Here is a 5,502-nt window from a genome sequence, read left to right on the forward strand (position 1 = left end):
CTTGGAGTCACCAGGAACAATGGCCACAAGCTGAGGGAGGATAGGTTTAGGTTAGATATTAGGAAGAACTACTTCACTGTAAGGGTGGCCAGAGCCTGGAATAGGCTTCCCAGAGAGGTGGTGCTCTCACCTTCCCTGGAAATCTTCAAGAGGAGACTGGATAGGCACCTGGCTGGGGTCTTCTGACCCCTGCTACCCCCAGTGCTCCTTCCTGCCCATGGCAGGGGGTCGGACTAGATGATCTGTCCAGGTCCCTTCCGACTCATTGATTCTATGATTCTATGATAATTCATGATGGATGTACCAGACATTGTAAAAAGTACTGTAACAGAAAGCATTTTAGTCTAATACCAAATCCATCAAGGGTTAACTCTGAGTACAATCCACCTTTTTTAAAGTACTGAGAGACCTGCAAATGTCTGTTCAGTTACGGCTTTAGAGCACTTTCTGCACACTTAAAGCGTAATACGTATGACATCTGTACCTAGGCCTACATAAAATTATCCTTTTGATCACTTGCTTTTGATCTTGCTTGTATGACAAAATAATACCTGCACTATGAGACATGTAAGTGAAAGCATTTTAGAAATGTGAAAATAAATACAAAAACAATGGATGGACAACCTGTAGACCATCAGAAACCCTAAAAAAAGAAAAACTAGGTTCAACAAGAATTGAAAGGAGTTTTTTGGTCTATCTTTGCATCTACCATCACAAATGTAGAACAAAAATTGATCCCTGTGATCAAAGAGCCCTGTGATAGATGAGAGTGACATTAGAGGAAGATGGCTGCAATACCACTAACTACAACAATCGCTGGGACTAATGCTACGTTTTTTACTCAAAAAAAATTTCTATTGACTTTGCTTAGAGTTTGCTTGTAAAAGAAATCCAAGGAAGAAGACAGATATTGGCTGCATGGATTTTGATCTACCTGGTGCCCTAGAACAGGCAGTACCATGTGGCCCATATAGTGTTTGTCCAAAAAGTCTATAAAGGAACATTTTAACAGTGGCCATCCTTGACAGACCATCTGATCAACATGGCTAGAGCCACTAACAGTTCAACTGGACTGACAAACCAAAGGAGCAGCTCTGTGATATCCCCTTTGTGTAACTTTTTATATGTAACGTGTATTATAGAATCAAAGAAAGTTAAGGTTGGAAGGGACCTCAGGAGGTCATCTAGTCCAACTCCCTATTCAAAGCAGGACCAGCCCCAACTAGATCATCGCAGCCAGGGCTTTGTTTAGGCAGATCTTAAAAATCTCCAAGGCTGGAGATTCCACAACATCTCTGGCTAAACTGTTCCAGTGTTTTACTACTCTCCTAGTGAGAACATTTTTCCTAATATCTAACCCTCACTTCCCTTGCTGCAACTTGAGACCATTACTCCTTGTTCTGTTATCTACTACCACTGAAAACAGTCTAGACTCATCTTCTTTGGAATCATCCTTCAGGTACTTGAAGGCTGTTATTAAATCCCACCTCAGACTTCTCTTCTCCAGAATAAGTAAACCCCATTCCCTCAGCCTCTCCTCAGAAGTCATGTCCCTAAGCCCCCTAACCATTTTTTGTTGCTTTCCACTGGACTCTTTCCCCTTTTTTTCCACATCCTTTCTGTAGTGGGGGGACCAAAACTGGACCCAGGACTCCAGATGTGGCCTCACCAGTGGCAAACAGAGGGGAATAATCATTTCCCTTGATCTGCTGGCAACAATCTTACCAATGCAACTCCTACCAATGTTAGCCTTCTTTGCAACAAGGGCACACTGTTGGCTCATACAGGTTTCCCTCTCTTTATGCAGGTTCTGTATGTGTGAATTCACTCTTATGCGATCTTTTTATACCAAAAAATTGTTATATGTGAGGTAAATTCAGTCTTATGTGATTGGTGTGGTGCAAGCCTGCAGCCAGCTCCTTTGTGCAATACATTGTGGGAGTGATGCACACCAAAATATAGTCTCCTGTGTGGATCTGTGCTCCTCGCTTGTTGTCTGTGACACGTGTTTCTGTAGTTGCCATCCCCATTATGGTAACATTCACCACCCCCGTGTGCTTGTGTGTACTGTCTGCTGTTGGGGAGTACCAGAATTGTCTTGTAAAAGTGACAGAAATGGGACTGAGGGTCAGTACAGTCGAGGGCTTGGAACATATCCCTATTGTTACATTGTAAAGTAGGTTACCTTTATGCAAATGTGAGTTATGTGCCGTTTTCCAGGAACATATGTACAGCATAAAGTGAGGGAAACCTGTATTCAGCTTATTGTTCACTGTAACCACCTGGTCCTTTTCTGCAGAACTGCTGTTTAGCCAGTCAGTCTCCAGCCTGTACTGGGGTTGTTCAGTCCTAAGTGCAACACTTCTCCTTATTGAACCTCATGAGGGTTTTTTTGGTCCAATTCTCCAATTCCAGGGTGGACAATTATTTCAGGTGGAGGGCAACTTACTGAGTTTTGGGGAGCCCCCCACCTCCTCAGTTGCCATATTGGAACTGGAAGTCCTGCCCCCAACCCCTGCCCTTTGCCACAAGAAGTCCCTCCCCTTGCTCTGGAAGTGCTCCTTTTGGGAGGAAGGGGGCTGCAATCTTGAAACCAGAAAAAAAATCCAAATCATATACAAAAAAATAAAACATCTATTATAACTTATTTTAATGTTATTTAAAAATACCTTTGTATTGATTTATGTGTTTATGAAGTATATCTAGAGGTGACTGCATAGTAGCTCAAAATACAGTCCTACTGTATGTTGTGTGTGGGTGGTAAGGGAATGTAAGTGGCAGGTCGTGGTTGGGGACTGGGTGTGTGGGTGTGGCAGGTGAGATGGGAGAAAAAGAGGAGAGACAGGGCTGGGCTGCCAGCTCCATTGCATACAGCTCTTACGGTCTGCATGTAAGCCTCATGTGATGCAGCCAGGCAGACCCTGTGCCCAGGCTCCATGCTTCTGTCACTCAACCTTGGATCCCTGCCAGGCCCAGGGCACCTGCACAGGCGCCATGCCCACCTGCTGCCGCTGTTTCCCTGCTTTCCCTCCCACGTGCTTGCCTGCCACTTCCCCCACCACCACTACTCCCTGCAGTCCCTGACACTGCCTGCGGCCCCCGCCACTCACCACAGCCCCACCACTCCTCACACCACTGCCATGGCCCACGACGCTCCCTGAACTGCTACCACAGCCCCCACCGCTCACCACTACCTCTGCCATGCCCCACATCACTACCATGGCTCCCACCACTCTCCACATGACTCCCCATGGATCCTGCTGCTCCCCGCTTCCCACACCATCCCCCGTGCTGCCGCCATGGCCTCTGCCACTTTCCACATGGCTCCCCACAGCCCCTATTGCTCCCCAGGGTGGTCCCTGTGGCCCCCCACCACCACTTTCCTCCACCTCCCACCCACTTCTTCCTGCTCTGGCTTCAGACCGGCCTGGCAAGCACCACAGGGCACCTGGCTGCTAGCTGATTCACAGTGGTTTCCCCCCCTGCCTCTGTCCAATCTTATTTTCCACTCAGATGGAGGGAGGTGGGGAGCAGCTCCAGGGTTGCGTGGTTAGAAGCCACAGAGGCTTCCGGTTGGGGGTTCAAGAGGGGTGGGTTGATGGGCGCAGGGTAGAGCTGAGCTAGCCTTGCTGCTCAGCCACTGGATCCTGCCACAGGCTCCCTGTTTCCCTGCTTTCCCTCTCACATGCTTGACAGGCAGCCAGGGGCAGATAAAAATTAATTTTTTAAAAATTTTAGGGGCCTCCATATTTTGCCCATGCCTGCTCCAATATCAGAGGTCTCTCTGAATCCTAGCCCTACCCTCCAGTGAATCTACTATTCTCTCCAGCTTGTTGTCATCTACAAACTTGCTAAGGGTGTAATCTGTCCCATCTTCCAGGTTGCTGATGAAGATATTGAACAAAACAAGCCCCAGGACCAACCCCGAAGCACTTCACTTGATACAGACTGTCAACCAGACATTGAGCCACTGATTACTACTACCCTTTGAGCTCAATGATCCAGCCAGTTTTCAATCCACCTTCCAGTCCATTCATTCAACCCATACTTCCTTAGCTTGCTTACAAGAATGTTGTGGAAGACTGTATCAAAAACCTTACTATTGTTGATGATTGCTGATCTATAGATAGCATTGCCTAGGGTCCCAATCATATTCATATTGAAGTTCTTGAGAATTAGGCCATTCATTTCAGCAACAGGAGCAGCTTCTGTCTCTCTGCTCTTTATCCAGTAATGTTTAGCATTTTTGCCAGACTTACTCAATACCTTGAAAGATCAATAGCATTGTTCAACAGCTAGAGGATAAAAAAAAAAGATTATATTTTCCCATATTAGTACAGCTAATGCCGTACTGCGGATAAAATCTTTTAAATATGTATATCTCTCTATCCTATGAACAGATTTTATAAAATAAAATGGAATTAGAGACCTCAGGATAGCAATGTTGTGAGGCAGTGTAGTGCCTGGGGCAAAGTGAAAGTTATTACTTCTTGTTGCTATCCAGATCATGATTATGAACATGCAGCTGCCAGCAGCAGCCCCTTTTTTTTCCCATGCCCATCAAGTCAGCAAAAGTGTCCGACTGCTTCAGGAGGAGAAAGAGCAAAACTGAACAATATCTCAGAGGCTTAAATCAAATCAAAGCAACAGCTGAACAGGTCTGATCAAAAAACAGGAGAGACTAATATGCTCCACTTCGATATTAATTTATATTGACCATGTATAACAAAATAAAGGTTACCATTATACTTTTTAACCTTTAAGGATTTCAGTGAAGACATTAAAAATTCATTTTCTTAGTAAAGAAAAATGTTTGCTTTTTCCTTTTAAGTAAATCAGCTTAGCAGAAACTCAGTTGCTCAGGATGAAATCTTTTTTACCAGCCAGATGGTGCACATTAGTCATCGTTTATTATCTTTATATTTTCAAAATCTGCAAAGAAAATATGCAAAGCTACTGCTATATGTAGTGAAATGAAACACTGAAACGCAGCATTTAACTTAAGATGTTTCACAAAAAATGTTTCAAAATAAAAAACCATTAGTTAGCAAAATCTTAACTTATTAACTTATTTACGTTATGTATTTAGGAGTCTCCTCATATTAAATTCTCTGTTTCCAGGGCATCTAAGCACTGGATTATTTCTAAGGTGAGAAAAAAACTGCCTCTGCATTCATAGAGTGATACAAAGAACCTTACCTGCCTATGTCTTTAGACCAACAGAGCTACAGCCAACAACCCTGACTCACAGAGTGACATTTTTTGACATCTATGGGCATTTGTATACATGACAAAAATTGGCCATTTTTGCAGTTTAATACAATTTAAATAAGTTTGCTACATTGCAAACTGTGGCAGGGCACCGGTAGTGCCTGCCACTTTAAAGACTGGACCAGGGAGGGGCAGATGCCTGATGAGGACGGCCATTTTAAGGCCCAGCTTCCTGACCTGAGGGTAGCTCATGACTGTAGCGAAAATAGATACTTTTCTCTATGTTTCTTT

This window comes from Gavialis gangeticus, unplaced genomic scaffold, assembly GCF_001723915.1.
Source record: "Gavialis gangeticus isolate Ggan-Ray unplaced genomic scaffold, GavGan_comp1, whole genome shotgun sequence".
Classification (NCBI taxonomy): domain Eukaryota; kingdom Metazoa; phylum Chordata; order Crocodylia; family Gavialidae; genus Gavialis; species Gavialis gangeticus.